Source organism: Anas platyrhynchos, chromosome 2 (genome assembly GCF_047663525.1).
Source record: "Anas platyrhynchos isolate ZD024472 breed Pekin duck chromosome 2, IASCAAS_PekinDuck_T2T, whole genome shotgun sequence".
NCBI classification, from domain to species: Eukaryota; Metazoa; Chordata; class Aves; order Anseriformes; family Anatidae; genus Anas; species Anas platyrhynchos.
The window spans coordinates 25440001-25457508 of NC_092588.1; positions in this window are offsets into that span (position 1 = coordinate 25440001).

Genomic DNA, 17508 nt, shown 5'->3' on the forward strand with positions numbered 1-17508 from the left:
TCAGGCTGGGGTACTTTGGGTTGAACGAGAGGAGATTTTTGTTTTGTTTTGTTTTGCTTTTACTGGCTGTTTCTGCCACTGCTTTGCCCTGCAGGTCTGTGCAATGCTTCCATTTTTGCATCCAGAAAATGAGTTAACGTTGCTTCCCCACCTCTGCAAAACATGCTGAGGACACAAGAGGAAAGCGCAATGCAAGAGGTAAGTGTTTATTCTAACAGCAAGACACCTATCTTGGGGGCACTCAAAAAAAGGAGGCTAGATAAAGCGAAGAATGTAAACACACTGGCTTTGAAGGCTAAGGCCATCTCCTTCAGTCTAGATCAAACACCAGCTTCCAGGCATGGGCACCGGCCCAAGAGTACACAAAGTGCACACACAGTTCAATGAGCACACTGGCGTCCCCAGGCTGCACGGGGCAGACACTAATGACAAAGGAGGAATTAAACACCAGAGTGCAGTGACAGAGTTATGTTTCCTTAGAAATCATTAAACCCAAAGGCAAGTTGTTTTATAAAGGAAACACCCTGCATGTAGTGCAAGAGATGAGAAATGACAGGGAATTGGCTCCCAACCATACTACGAGCTCAGAAAATCAGCAGATGTAGACTTGTGCAATTTCCTAGCATGCAATTTGTTTTTACCTTACATACAACTGTGGATAAAACACACTGAGACCCCCATCCCAGAGCTCCTGAGTCAGGCAGGCAGGCAGTAGGGCTGTGCAAAGGCATTTGCTGCCTTTGTCTCCCTCCCATAGAGGGGCAGTCAGTGCATACAGGACGTGCATGGAGACCTGGTTTCACTGCTGGCCACAGCAGCTCTGAGCCCTGCAGCTTCTCCAGGGCCATGAGCAGCTGTGAAGAGCATACACATTTGCGCTGTACCACAAGGGTGTTTTTTGTCGTTGTTGTTCTCTTTTTGCTGTGATAAGAGCCACACATGTTGCAAAGGGGCCCAGTCTCTCCTCTCTTCTCTGCCCCCAAGTAGGCAACAAGACCAGGAGTTGTGCGTTCTGCTGTGTCCCCCTCCTGTGATGCCACCATGGCAGTGGATAAATTCAGCTTTTGTAGGATGCTCGGCAGAAAAGTCTGCTTGCATCTCTTCATCTTTGTGTCTTACAAAGACCAAATGGATGCTTTGAGTTTCCATGCTTTTTTTTTTTTTTTTTTAATTACTATTTCTGGATGAGAGAAAACCACAAGAAAGACTGACATGAAAGTTTCTGTGGATGCCCATTCTGCATATATGTACCCCCAGACTTGCATACTGAGACAGTGCTGGTTACCCTCAGTGCAAAATGTCTGCCACCCAGCTGAGTTTGTGGCCCGTATAGTTACAGGCCAATACTCATTCCCAAAGCAGCCCTTGATGCCCAGTGCTAAAGCTCTTGACATTCAACGCTTTAAGGTTCTCCACAACTTTTTCATTTTAATGTCTTTTTTTCTTAATTAATTAATTTGAAAAACACTTCATAAAGCCTAATGTCAGCTGTGGCTGGTGGGTTCTGTTTATTCATGCCAGTTAGCGGGCTGATCAGAGGTCTACTGTACTTTTGCGAGCATTCTTAATCCCTTCGAATGAATAACAAGAAGAAAAAGATGGGTTGACAGAGGCAGTTAGCAGAGATCATACTTACACATGTTTGTTTTCAGTAATTAGTCACAGTGTTAATAGAAACATCCACTTTAAGCAAAGACTGCTGATTTGCACAAACAGGGCCATATGCTCTGGTGGGTGTGGAGGGGGGCTGATAAAACTAAAAACTTTTCAGGAATTTTTATATGTGAAAACTTGCTATTATATTTATTCATTTATTTATCCAGTTTAATTTTTTTCACACCAGTTAGGTTTTGCAATATTTTCCACTTGGAATCGTCAGAATAAAAACACAAGGCTCCGCATTCACCTTCTCTGGCTCGCTCATTCACACACTCACACTGAGGGAACAAGAGAGTTTCTAAGTGCCTGCCTATCGCTAACCGTGTACATATGGATAGCATATGAAAATGAACTAGACTGTAGGTGTTTTAACAATATAATTTAGAGTATGTTGCCTTTTTTACTTTTCCAGTAGTACCAGACGGGGTTTGCAACTAGTCTATGAAAGCAACTGCTGCCTTTTACAAAGATTTATTATTTTTTAGAGATACAATAGACTAATACTAGTTCCAAAGGGGGTTATATGTTGATATGTTGAGTTGTTAACATATCCCTTTGAATCCAGACTATTCTGCTCCTGTCAAGTGTAATGCAGAAACTTCTGATACGTTATCAAACGCTATTCAATTGCATTTCTCTCTCTCTCTCTCTTTTTTTTTTTTTTAATAATAAAGTTAATAATTGTTTTAGCTTAAACATATCTTTTTCCTTGGACAAAATCATAAGATCACTGTCACAAGGATCTCATAAGTATAGGACAGTATATTTTCAGTCAGTATATTATTTTCTTAGACAGAAAGGAAGCTATATGTTTGTGTGTTTGCTCATGATCGTTGTTGTGTTTTAGGCATGTTTATAATTTGCTAAGCGTGGTGATGTTAACTTTGCTCACGTGAAGCATTATCTTGCATGGGGCCCAGATGCTCCAAGCAGTAGCTGGTACACCCAACTCACAAGCCCCAGCCCCAGGGTGCATTCCTGATTACCTCTGGGGAGGTGCCCCCAGGGACAAGCATCTTGCTCCTCATCTGGTACTCTGCAGCTGATTTGCTGCCATCCATCCCCACTGGGACCAAGGTGTTCACAAAACAAGTTGTTCATTTCCAAATCGGTCAAGATGTGAAGCAATTTACCACTGCCTGATACAAAGTATTATTCACAGTTTTACTTATTTTGGAGAAGAGAAACAAGTGCATATACAAGTGTTGATTTTCTAGAGAGACATAAACAAATTCACCATTTGTATAACCAGGAAAAAAAAAAAACAAACAAAAAACAAAAAACAAAACACAACCAAACAAACAACAAAAAAACAGCCCCAAAACATGCAGGCATACACAGACACATGCATGCAGCCTACGCCAGAAATAGTTCTGGCATGTTGTACACCTGAGGCATGTCAGTCTGTATTTCCGTGGCCTCTCTGGTCATTCACTGTGCTGTCTCCTGTCCTGTGGTTACAGTTTGTGCTACTTATTGCATTCTGTCTTTCTGTCAGTGAACTGGCCAGGTACATTGGTCTTCAGATAGATGTCAAGTCCATTGCAAATAGGCTAAGGAAAGTGGCTACTGGCAATGTTCATGTATACCGGCACAGAGAAATGAAGACTGATGGGAAGACATGGTTGTAGTTGTAAGAAGCTGCCCCAAAAGAAAGAGAATAATCTATTCTCCACATTCATTGGCAAGAGGAAAGGAAAGGATGGCATAACATCATAGCTGTGCCTAAGTTTATGTGTTAGGGAAAGCTTTTTTTCCTGGGGAGGATATTAGATCCCTAGAAAAGAAAGTCTGGAAGGGTGTGAAATCACTGTGACAAGAAGACATTGAGGTCAGGTTACACAAACATCTGTCTGACTGACAGAGATAGAACAGGTCCTGTGGTGGGACTGGGATGGGCAAGTTGAGAAACCTGTGTTCCTGGTTACTGCAATAAATCACCCCGTGTTGCTTTTCTCATTCACTCTGTGCAGATAATGCTGTTTTCAAAAGTATTTGCTGGACAAAGACTGTAATGTGTGAATATGACAGATTAGAGGGTTTTTGTTGGCTCATTCTTCATCTGTTTGTGTGATGGTATTGCTGTGGCTGGCTGCTCTTGGCCTAGGTTTGGGTGGCATGGGTACATCCTTTCACTCCAAAGAGTCATGTCTGAAGGCTTCAGCCATAAGACAGTGATGAATAAAAGTACCCAGCCCCTCCTTGAGGCACACTTAGAAGCCTGTGATTTTATTTTCTCAGAGGACCAATACAGGTAGAGGAGAAAGAACTAAAATCTTTCTTCCGTCTTCCCCAGTTTACAACGCACTCCCAGAGAGAGAAATACATAACCCAAATCAGAGTCTTAGATCAGAACAAAAGCCGAGGAGAGGGCAAAGACTTACCTGCTGCCTGCCTCTTCTCCTCCTCTGGCCATCATAACTGTCTTGCCTGAAGCACTGGTTTGTCTGGGCCATGTTACTGAGCTGCAAGAACCTTGGTGGCTTGCCTATTTGTGCCCTTCCAGGATTTCTTGCTTGCTGTACAGGTGAATAAATAGATGAGCAGAGTTGGCTAAAACAGAGTTGTTACTCTGCAAGAAGCAGGTATGGTACAAGCACGGCTTTGTTTTACCCATCTGGTTGGGTTTCCCTACGAGTGCCTAGATTTGTGCACACGATCCTGTGCACAGGATGTGCCATGAGCAGGCAAGGTAAGAGCCATAGACATGGTGGCAGACTGCAGTCGGAAACTTTTGAGTCAAAGCTGGGATGCTTTTGGCTCTCTGCTCATCCCAGGGTAGCAGCCTCCCCGCAGTTTGGCTTTGAGTCCGTGTGGTAATTCATGGTTAAAATCATCATTCTTGGCACACGCATCGAAGATTAAAAGAAAACAGGAAAAAATCTTCTCCGAATGACAGATTTACATACCAGGAGGAAAAAACCCCACATAAAAATCTGATTTGAAGAACACAATTATAATATTTTATCCTCATTTCACTAACCATTTTATTGACTGAAAAAGGAGCTACCTCAAGACTACAGATCTAAAGTGCTAACAAATTAAAACCATCCCCGAAGGAGAAAGACCACTAATCTGAAGCACGCCTCCCAGAAGAATTTCCGAAGATCTATAAATGCCATATGCTGAATAGACAGTATTTCTTTTAAGGTACAAGCATTTTTTTTTTTTCTTCTGAGTGACTGACCAAACACGGTCTAAAAGGAAAGGGAAAAAGACAAAGGACACCACATAAGAAAAACAAGAATGCTATACCAGCACGAAATACCAGCCAACATGCATATGGGAACACTTATTTGATCATCTAAATATGCTTATTTTATACAGTGGATGTCCAAAAGTGATTGCATTTGCACTGATTCACTTAGTGTAAGAAGTAAAGTTGGCCCAATATCCATATTCCATAAACAGAGGTAATAAATTAAAGAAGCTGAGGCTCTTCTTGCTGCCAAAGCACATTTAAAATGTGAGCCAGAAACAGAGCACAGCAAAGGGATTTTGGAGAAAAACAGAGAGAAAGAAAAAGCTGTTACTTTGTAAATATAATTACTCCTTGAAACACAGGAAAACGAGAGTAAACGAAGACTCTGCAGAACCCTGGTGGCCTTTGCAGTGTTTTCCCTGCCTGGTCTGGGAGTGATGGTGCCTCTCTCCTGGTGGGGACACCTGTCCCCTACCCCCTGATCACCCCTACCTGAGCAGACCTGAGCAGGTCTCCATGCTCAGGAGGTGAAGTCTCATGCTGTCGTGGCATCCTGGAGGGTCACCTTTTGCGCTGGTTGCACCTCCACATCCTCAAAGTGTCTTAAAATGCACATCCTTTAAGTGTCTTAAAATTACACTTCACACCATAATGGAACACATGTACCACATTATGAAATACATAAATATAAACTGACAATACACATGTGCTTTAATAGAAGCCAGGGAATATATAGCATGTTCTCAGTGGCCATTCAACACCTGGAGATAAATACCTTCATTACAGCTTGGGGAGCCGCCGGCCAGTCCCAGGGAGCAGCGAGAGGGAAAACCACTGACCCTTTCAGCACAATCCTCCTTGGCATGAACTAGGCTTTTGATAATTTCATACGATGACAGACCTCCAGGAAAGCCCTCCCAAAAGGCCGCCCAGAAGCAGAGATGTGAAAATATCAGGTGTGCCCTGGCATTTTTGTCAGTGCAGCAGCTTGCTGCACTCCCCTCTCTGTGAACAGCTAAAACATGTTGTTACGAGTTGCAACCACTTATAGGCCACTTAGAGAAATCTTTATCTGTGCACGTACCCTGTGCTGCATAATGTAAAAAGAGTTGTCAGATGGGCTACCTCTGTTTATACTGATACGTCTTCATTTTGGACATGAGTGCTGTGGAAGGCAACAGGATTCTTTGTAGCAGCTGACTTTCAGTTTTCATGTGCAGAAGACGAAATGTCACCGGCCTGTTATTTTTGGAAGAAACTTCTGATTTGACAGTGGTAGCATAAAGGTAGTCACAGGAATGGGTCCTGCCTTGGAGTGCAGTGCTCTCAAACGCACGGCAGACAGTCGCCCTCGTGCTGGTGGACCTGCACGTTCCTTTGGTAAAGCTCTGGCACCCAGTGGTGGCTGGAGGAGGTGAGCAAGCTCCTGCACTGCGAGGAGATGGCATTGCACAGCTATGCTTTGCGAGTAGGTGGGATGAAGCGCAGCCATGGAGAGAGCAAGGAGCTGCTGAGCGTGACAGGAGCGGAGGAGGAGGCTCCAGAGGGCTCACAGATGGAGCCAGGCACAGGGACAGCTGTTAGCAGGCATGGGCACCGCTCGCGTCTCGAAACCGGGGTACAGACCTTGCTGGGGAAGCAAATCATTCTTGGATGACATCCACTTGGAAACTCTTCCTCGGGAGAAGGCAGAGGTTTCCATTCAGCAGACTGCTCGGGAAGGCTTTCATCCCTTTCATCTCCAGTCCTTTCTCTCTCCTCATACTGAGTGCTAGCCCCCAGCCTGCTTGGCCTCCAGTGCCTGATGCGAGCCATGTGGGCTGGAGTAGTGCAGGGGAGGCTATCTGGGAACCATGTCTGTGCTCATCGCAAGTATTTGTCACTCTTCAGGCCATAAACTTCCCAAGGAGCCTTATTTTTCATGTTAATATGGAAACTGAAAATTACAGGAACTCTTCACTGAAATGATGATGTTAGCTTATTTCCTGTGTAACATGGATTGACATGTACATATGCTGGTGACATGTTAGAAAAGCAGCTATCTGCTCTAAAACTTGTTATAGCCCACTCATAGGACATAGATCCAGACTGAGTGAAAAAAAAATAAAAGAAAGAAAAATAAAGATTGTTACTGTGAAAAATCAAAGTGTTCCAGAGTACGTTTCCTAAAGGCAAATAACTTCCTTTATTTCAAGTCTAAGGAAAAAAAATCTCTCTGTAAATAAATTGGACTGATTAAGAGGAGATATTTAACTAGAGTTCAGAGAAGGAAGCTTTAAACATTAAAATTTATGCTGTTCTTCAAAAGAAAGCACTTTGTGAATGATGGACATGCTATGTTAGAAAAATCAATAGGGAAAAGGATTTCCAGCATATCTTACACTTACTTCTAAGGATAAGCTATACCATTGTTATCCTCAGTTCACCCTGGGATAACAGCAAATACTGAAACAAGCAGTGTGTTTGTACGCACATTCCAACATCTCCTTGTTTGTTTTCCCTTCCATCTCTTTTTCTCTTCCATAAATTTATTATCCCATTTGAAACCATCCTATAAATATTCAAAAATCGCAAATGTTAATAGCAAACACATTGGCCAAGCCAAATTTCTGGCCTTACTTAATAAAAAAAAAAAAAAAAAAAAAAAAAAGAAAGAAAAAAAGAAAAAATGTAATAATTTCAAAATGTTTTGGTTCTGTCTTAAATATTTATATTTTTAAAGTCCTTTACTGTAAACTTACTGCCTTTTTGAAATCAGGGGGTCATCACAAATCACAAACAATTTTATTTTGAAATGCTGGATATGACCGGTTACTTACTATTGCCACCATGTTTTTGAGCAGTACCTACACTATGAAAGGACACGTTCATGTTGCTCACAGTTTGTGCTGAAAAAGCTGCTGGTGCCACTGATGACCCCAGATACATCAGAGGTGGAAGAGAAGGAGGAGAGGTATCAGGCAGGTGCTGGATGAGGGGAAGGAGGATACAGTCAACCCGTGATAATGGACTGCTCTTGCAGAAGTGTCTCATATTATCTGCGTGTGTAAATAGTTTGCCGAGCCACGAGGGCTTCGTAATTCCTTGACAGGTTTTTTACCAGCATCATTAGGATTTGCTGTGAGCTCCTGCAGAGGCTGTTTAAGAAAGCTCGACACACTGTTTGAAAACCTCCCCCATGTGGCTAATGTTTATTTCAGAATTTCCTGACAGTGTTTTGAGGAACACAAAGTCACACAGACCTTCTGCACTGGGAGCAGGACAATGATTTCAGCCGTGTGAGGTGTGACACATTGTTTGTTCTGCCATGCAGAGCTATACATCTGAATGTTCCAAGTAAAAACAAGGGACCTAAAGCTTCTTAAAGCTGTGATTGAATCACATAAATGAGGAAACCAATAAAAGCAGGGAAAAGAAAAGGGATAGCTGTGCTTGTGTGCTACCATTAACGGCTGTATGGACAGAATTTGATGTAACTTCAGATATACTTCTGGAACAGATCCCTTCTAGTGTTACCGAAAGGACCTTGGTGCAAATGAAAGTTTTTTCTTATTGAGGAACAAATGCAACATGGTGGTAGACCTTATTTTCAATGAAAGAAGAGGAAAAATGAAATGACTACTCTCGCTCATTTTTTTTCCTCTGCTCTGAAGCTTGAGGAAACAAGGAAACACTGACAACTTTTGATTATTTTTTCTGTTAAGAGATCAAATTCTGCTTTCCATTGCTATCCATTCACATACTGCCGGTACATCCCAGTTATCTTCAGCAAACTAAAGCCATCACTGTCTATTTACTTCAGAGTGAGGACAGAATCTGGCTACAGAGCCAAAGGATCTAATTCTGCCCTGAGGCTTAATTTGCCCTGTTTTAAAAGTGACCTAAATACAACATCAATACCACCAGCAGAACAGCGGGTTTCGAGTAAGGCGCAGACACCATTTTCTGTGTGACTGCCCCTTGTCTGTGTAATGAATAGCTGCACATAGTGGGATGATAGCAGGGCTGGCAGCTCCACTGTCTCTGAGTCTGAACACCCTGTGCAGTGTAAATGCCTGCTCTTCTGAATGCTCTACATGCCATTAAAACCAATGGGCTTATCCTGAAACAGGGTTTGCCTCACAGGGATGCAGAGCAGGGCTAGTGTTCAGCATCTGGGGAGATTTGAATAAGCAACCTCATGTAGCAGCCTCTGTAGGAAAACCAAGCAAAGGCCCAAAACTTTGGGCCTTTTTTTTTACATTTTTTTTCCTGGGTTTGTGGTCAACTGTTATTTGTCCCATCTGGTATGCAAGGTCAATAAAGAAACTGGCTGTTTCAGGAGATGCAGACTCAGGAAATAAAGGAGTCACTCATCTATTAAACAAATTCAAGCCCTGGGTTGCTCACTTCCCACCTGAGCTGACCGCAGTAGGTGTTATGTCACTGTCCTCCAAGCCAGTTGAGACCCAACCATAACCAGTTACTCCTACTTGCACATAAACATAGGTTATCACAGTTTCTCTGCTGAAAGTGTATGTCTGAGGAGGCAGACGGAATTATTCTGGAGTTTTGTATTCTGAGGACATCATGAAATTCAGAAAGCTCAGGTTTTTTCTGTGGTGAGCTGTCAACCGTGAATAGTTGTTGTGAGCAGCATTCTCTGGGGGAAAGGCGAATGAGGAATAAAGAATGAGGAGTTTGGAGCTACCACGAGAGTTTGGAGCTACTGCAAGGAGAAAGGAGTGAGTGAGGCAGTGTGAAAGGAGGACAGGCATACAGTAGAAAAGCAAAATCCTAGGAGAGCTGATCCCCAAAGCCAGGGATGGCAGAATCATTGCCAGCCACCCATTTGATTTCCCTCCTGGGTTTATGGGCTTTCCAGAGCCCCTGAATCTCCTGAAATGTCTGAGATATAATTCTTTCACATATACATAAAAACATACATGATCTCTCGTTCCTCCCTTTACATACAAGCTTGAAAATGGGCTATTTGAGCAATACAGCCCTAGTCCTTTCCTCTGCCATATTTGACTGCAGGCATCTCAATGCCACCAGCCAAAACCTGATGAAGTATGAGTCAAACCCTGTGCTGAGAGTGCTGGGGAAGAGAACTGGTGTGCTTACTGGAGAGGAATGCTGATGGAGCTAAGTTTCTGTCCCTATCTACCTCAACAGAGTACTTTCATCACAGCTGAAAATTTCACATTAAGGAAAATGGTCTACTCAACACCTCTCTTTTCCATTTAAAGGCACTTTCTAGATACTTTAAAAGCTGATATTTCTGTGAATGTTGTTGCTGTTTGGTATGTCTCATGGGGATACTGGAAAAGTGTAGTAATACAAATTTGACATAATACAAATCAATAAGTCGATATAAACCATCCTTCTTTAGCTCTTCCCAACCACTTTGGGAAATACAAACTCTTTGTTTGTTTGTTTGTTTAACAGATTCTCTCAGTGCTATTTTGTCAGACCTGGGAACCAAACAGGATGCAAATCCAATCCTGAAGATGTCAGTGATTCAGGCTGTGCTCAGGTCAGGGTCAGGCAACCACTGCCTGTTCTGAGTGTTGTCCTTGAGGAGGGCTAGGAAGGGATGACAGGTCTGTGTCCTGATACTCCTGCTGTGACCGGGAAATTAGAGATTTCTATCTTTCAGGGGAGGGGAAGGAAGGTCATTAGAGCTCAGCCTGCATCTTCTCCCCATGTGGCACACAGGTTTGCCAACCTGTCATTCTGTTTCTTGCTTCTTCATATGGTTTAAGTTCCAGCCATATTATTGGGTTTCAGATCTGGGGCTGCCCTGGAGAGTGCCTAAATTTAAACTTCTGAAAACATGGATATACAAGATGATCTCAGATGCAGCCGTAATGTTTGCTGGAGGAACTCTAAATGAAACATTATTCCTCTTTCAGATAAGCTAAGGATTATCTGCAAGCACAGAGGATTGGGAAGAAATCTGGATAGTAATCGAACAGGAAGTCAAATCATTCAAACCAAAAGTACATAGCATTGTCAGGGAGGGAAGCTCTTGAAAAATTAGAACCAGAGAAAAACAGGTCTGGAAGGGACTTCAGGAGGTCATGTAGTCACTTCCCTGGCCCCCAGCCAGTTCGGTTATATGTGTGTTGTTCCTGACAGATGTTAGCCTAAATTGTTGAGACCGCCAATGATGGAGACTCCACAACTTCCCCAGGCAATCTATTCTAGTGCTTCCCTAATTGTACCATTAGAAAGTTTTCCCTAATGCCTCAGAAAATTTTTATACACTTCCTTTGCGGCAGTTGAACTCCACCACTTCTTGACCTATCCCCTGTAGATGCAGAGGGCAGGTTATGCCTTTCCTCTTCACAGCAGCCTTTATGTACTAAAGCAGTGTTAACCACCCCAGCCCCCAGCCTTCTTTTCTTCAGACCACACGAAGCTAATTCCTTCACTATTTCCTCCAAGGTCATGCTTTTTTAGACCTCTTGTTGCTTTTCTTTGGACATTCTCAAATTTGTCCATATGCATCTCAAATTACAGCTGTATCTATGCTGAGAAAAAGAAAAAAAAATAAAAATATTTCTGCAAGGATCTCTGTGATACTACTGTTTATACACCCCCGCACAAGGTTTGCTTTTTCCACAACACAGCTTTGCAACTTCATGTTGTTGTCACCAACCTCAGATTTGTGATCAATCCAGTCAAAGTGTGGCACCTTGCATTTTCACCATGGAAATTCATCTTATGTGTTTTCCAGGCCATTTCACTAGTTTGCCAAGGGCATTTTGAATTCTAATGTGATCCTGCAATGTACTTGCAGTTCCTCCCAGCAGTATCATCTGCTAATTCATCTAGCACACCTTTTTTTCCCTGCCATCCAGATAGTTAGCAATAGCATTGGGCAAAACTGGCTCTGTTACACTGCATTATCCTATCCAAGGCATCCATTCACTTTGAGAGTAAACCTTTGCCAACTGCTCAGTAGGTACAGCTTGCAAACAGCCTCTACTGCTCACTTATGGGACTCTGTGCCATGCCCAACTGTTAAAACCTGACTAAAGTAAAGATAGCTGCTACCCACTGCTTCTCTCCTTATTTTAAATGATTTGTACTTGGTAGATCCAAGTCGGAGGCTAACCTTTTCACCTCCAGGTTCCACCCAATAAGTTTTTTTTTTTTTTGCTTCCCAAGCCTGATTTTAAGCTCTCTGCAGCCCTCTAACTCTGCTTTTTCTCTTTTTTATTGTCCCTTCCTTTCCAGTGACCTTTTCAAGGCTCCTGGTACCTTGGCTGCTCTCCGCAAGGCACCACTGATAACTGTTGACAAGCCAGTGCCTGCCTCGGCTGGCTCCCCTTGTGTCAGACAAGGAAGCTCAGCCATTGAAAATCCCAGCCTAATTCCTCTCTGGCTTTTTCTTTTCCTATTACAGTCTTTTGTCCTTGGAATTAATGAAGTTAACCACCTGATCGCTGCTAGAGGGACAATAGAGGAAAAAAAGCATTAAAAGCTTTGACCTTCATCTGTAATGTTTCCCTCTCCACCGGTCTTTTCCTTAATAGAAATGTATTATTTGTAGAGTGATTTCTTCTCATCCTTGCTGTCTCTGTTCTTACATTCTTGAGTTACTCTTTTATACCCAGCTTTAGTAATCTCACCTACTGTTTACTTCCTGCATTTCCTCTTGTGTTTGAGATGAGTGAAGAGCCCATGATTTAGCTAAATTTGTATCTTTCTATAGCTGATTTCTTCCTCTGATTCTTTTAGGAGCTGACAGCTTGTTTCATCTTCTCCTTAAACTACCTGCCATGAGACTTTGCCTATCAGTCTTTTGCAGCTACTGAAGTTTGCCTTCTTGCATTTCACTTTTTTTTTCTCTTTATGAAGATCATAAACTTTGTCATTTCATGTTCACTCACACACAAATTGCTTTTTACCTTTCTATTCTCAACTCCTTCTTCCCTATTGGTCAGTATCAAAACTAGAAAAAGGTTTTACTGTTTCACCTTCCTTATCAAAAATTGTCTTCCAAGGAATGGCTGAACAGTCTGCGGTTTGCTTATTATTTCCCTTTCGTATAGTTAAAATCTCCCACTATTCACAAATCTGGCTTAGCGTGATTCTGTTAATGGACATTTATAAGAGTGTTTTGTTAATCTGATTTGCTCTAAAGGCCTCCACTGTCACTGCAAGATGACAAGCCTACTTTTTTCCTTCTTTAATATTTTCTAAGAACCTGTGAGAATCCTATCTCTCTCTACCTCACACTGAATTTAGAAGTCAAGGGTATATAAGGCAGCACTCCCCTTCCCCCACTCCCTCTTCTGTCTTTGCTGTATGATTTATAAGTGATATTAATATTCAAACAGTTTTAGATATTCAGCCTAATACTTGTTGTGGTAAGTGTACCGTCTTCTTGATTACATATTAGTATTTCCATCTCAGATTCAATATAATAATGTTATACTGGGACAACTGAAGTATAACCACCAGCTATACAGCAAAGAAAGCTTCATGATAGAAATGCAACACTGAAATGGCAATCTAAGACGAGCCACAGCATCCCTTAATATGACCCTGTGTAAATTATTAGGGTCAGATTCTGAGCTTTTCCTTCCAGGTCAAGCTTTGTATCCAGGAAAGGAACCCACAGGTGTCCAAGACAAAGGCAGTGAGCTGCCTGCATGAAGTAAGCATAAGGAGGCATATCCAGAGAGAGTGGGTGCCCAGGTGATGAAGAGCACTGGGGATTCACAGAAACAACTTGCCAAGAAGGCAATACTTAAAACAGCTCCTTCATGTGGAGAATAGGGACAGGGAGCCCAACCACCAGTAGCTGCTTGTTAGAGGACTTAGAACAGGAGGGGATGGATCACTGCCTCTGCCCATGCAGATTTGTTTCCCCAGCACCTGGCCAGTGACCTGAACATCCCATAGTGCTGAGACAGAGGCATCATATGCCTCCAGGGTGAGGCAGCAGCTGTGTGGAGGATCCAGAGGCCAATGCCCCAAAAAGTCAGCTAGAGACAGAAGTCCCAGACCTCACACCTCCCTCCTTGAGCAACCCAGCAGGGAGAGTTCAGATGCAGCTTGACTGATTTCCTTGTTACTCACCACACTTTCTCCCACGAACAAAAATAAAACAATCATCTGCTCTTCATGGCACTCCCAAGCTGCAGTCTCAAGGCTATATTATTACGTGTACCATTAGCTCTAATAATGCATGCATTGTTCAGGGTGCAAACCAAGAGCGAAACTGCCACCACCCATTACACTGAGTAGTGTTTTCTGACTTAAGTGGCTCTATTGATTGCCTGAGGAATAAAGGCTTGCAGAAATTTGTACCTAGTGCTCATATTTGTCAAAGCAGGGAGCTGCTCAATCTCTCACAGATTCTGCAGATGAGGCATTGGGAAGTGTAACAGAAGCTGTCTTCTTCTGACGACAGTGTCCGGCCGGTCAGTGAGAGTGACGCAGGAGTGTCAAAGGAAAGCACTATTTCATTTCTCAGAAAAGACATGTGGTGCAGCTGCCTGCATAGCAAGGAGAGATCTGGCTGAGTAAGTGAGGCTGGGTGAAACATCTGTTTTGTGTTTCCCAGGCTTTTGACAGCAAAACAGAGTTATTTTGGGGGTTTTACAAGTCTTGCAGTCATTTTAAACAATATTTTTGCCAAGTTTTCCACTTTTTGCTAAATAAGATTGCTCTTGATATCAAAACGTGACTTTACTTCAGAAAAAAAAAAAAAAAGAAAAAAGAAAAAAGTCATAAATGTCTGCCATTACCTTTATTCCCTCCCCCTACCTTATTTTTTTTTTTTTTCTTCTTCTTTAAACTTTCCTAGCCCAGCTTTTAAATATCCATTCCAGAACTTTGTGAGAATTTTTGCTGGTGATACAAGGAGAAAGATTTCTTTCATGAACAAATGAATGGTTTCTCTTAGAAGAGAATCACATATGCTGCTGCCTTATTTTTCCCTCCCCCTCAAACTCTTGGTTTCCAGATGTAGCAAAAGCTGGTTTGAGCAGGAGAACATATGTTTTCAGCATGAATTCTGTTGGCAGGGTCCTGCTGCACAGTATTGCAGAGCTGCTGCAAGCCATCCCTGACCAGCATACATGTATAATGTGCTCTAGAGATTATCTTGCTCCAATTTTATCCTCCTTTCCCTCCCTTCAGCAAATTTCACTTTAATACAACACTCCAGACTTTGTGCTCTGTTCCACTGCCGAACACCTGAGTGCTCCTATCAATAAAAATGTTACAAACTGAGCTCTCCCAGATGCAGAGAAAAAGCAACCAACTTTAATCCATGCCTTCAGCATCTCACTTCTTTGATCTGCATCTGAGGCATGTGGCCATTCCTATTTGTTAATTAAAAAATATATAAATAAAATAAAATAAAATAAAATAAATATATATTGTCCAGTGGTCTAGATTTAGGCTGGAAAATTCGTAACAAAGGAATATCCTTACATGTGGTCCTCAGTATTTATAGGTATCTTCCTCTCGATGTATTAAAAATTAATAGGATCCTTTATATTTATCTGGTGATATTTGGCTCCAGCTAAGTTTGGACCAGCTTCTGGCTCACTTGCTCATTTCAAATAGTCTCTTGCTCCAGGAGGAGTAGATTTATTTTGGGGTGAAGTACAATTCAGTAAGTGTGCCAGAATCTAGTCCTATAGTAGCATCACAAGGAAACTGTGCTATAAACATGTCTTATCTTAGCAAGCAATATATCAGAATGATAATGTTTCCATTAAATATATTTTCAATGACAGAAGGTTAGAATCACACTTTGTTCAGTCATAGATGCTTGGCTGAGTCATCTGCTAACTTGCTGCTTGCCTTACTCCTGTCATATATTATCCATGAATGAACACAGCAATTTCCATCCCTATTATTCTTTGGGTTCAATCATTTAGTGCACTCCACAAGGCAGCTATGAGGCCATCTTTCCATCATAACCTCTATTACTTCAGCTGCTAGTGAATTATCAAACCAGCAATCCATAAAGCCCTCAGAGCTCATATTAATTATCAGAAACTGATGAGATATAAGCACTTTAATTGATTCCTTCCATATGCGTGTTTTTAAATAATAATAAAAAAAATACCCCAAGATAGGAACTTTTTAAAGATTTGATGTTGTATTGTGTTAGGTTGTGAAACTCAAGGTGTTTTGTTAACAACCATTTTTTCTTTTACTTTAATTTGTCACATAATATAAATAACAGTAGACTCTCTGAATAAGCATCTTAAGACAACACTGTTAGATTAATTCCCCCAAAGTATTTTGTGTGTTTTTCACAAGAGTTCTGGTGAAACACAAAGCTACCTTTTTAAAACTGAGGGCAAGAAAGAATTTTTTTGGGGTGGGGCGGGTGCAGGTTATAAGAAGAGGAAGGAATTATATGGTATAGAGAGAGATAATGGCAAATGGTAGACTTGGAATGGCATAATCTGCTACAGTCTCTGATTTGGGATTAGAGCATGTGGATAGTTTTCCTCTACAGTAATACAAAACCAAGACAGGCAAGCTTAACGATCTCCAGAAAACTGTCCTGGAAATCACTTACAAAGAGCCCACAAAATTTAGCTTCTTTAATTCTTCTGAAACAAACAAAAAAAAAAAAAAAAAAAAAAAAACAACCATGAAATTACTTGTTTATGACCACAACCTTGTTTCTGCCAGCAAGTAGCACCTATGGTTCAGGACAGGAGGGGAAGTACTCAGGTAAAGCAAGACATATGTAGAACTTGAAGATACCTGTAGGACTGAAATTTAAAGTTGGGACCCAGAAACCATTTGCTGGCCTGCTAGCTGATATGATAGCACGGGTACTCCATAGGGGCTTGGCACTCTGCGTTCATTTTTTTTTTTCTGAACATCAAGTCAGAGCAGGTAGCTGCCTCACTCACCCCTCACACCAGTCAGGAGAAAGGCACTGAGGAAGAGGCAAGTAGGAAATGGAAATATTCTTGCAGTGTGCTTCATGTTCACCGTTCAAAAAAAACATTCTCTTAAAACAGCTGCAGAGACCCTGGCTAGATTTTCAAGACCATGACACGCAGGTTTTGTTGCCCTCTGCCTTCCTAAGACCATCCAAGGAGGTAGGACAGTCGTCTATGAAAAGGAAGGCATCACTTCATGTCCCTCCTCAGCCTGTATGAAGGCAAACCTAATCCTGTCCCTCAGAATGGAGAATGCATTAAACATCAAGCCACAGGATGTTGAAGAGAGATTTTTTTTCTAACATTTGTGCTGAAACAACGCCACCATGCAGAAGAGAAGCCACATTTCTGTGGGACAGATTAGGAGACCACAAAAAGTGAGTGTGCAGGACACTGCTTGGTCACATTAAGTGACTGTTAATTTGTGATGTAGAAATGGAGCTTAAAACAGGTATAAATAAACATATATTTTTAAACAAAGCTAATATGCACCCTTTGAAGAGAGTATAGTTGCAAAAAAGATGTATAGATACCTACATATACGTCCAATCTTGAGAGAGTCAGAACCCCCAAGAGCTGGCTGAGGCAGCTCCTCTGCATAACACCAGGAAAGTCTTCTACAGTGCTTGTAGCAGCTACAAAAACCAAACTTTGAAGAATAAAAATCATTTCTAGCAAAGTTAATCCTGCTAAAATACACCAGCTGCTTTACTTGCTTCTTGTACA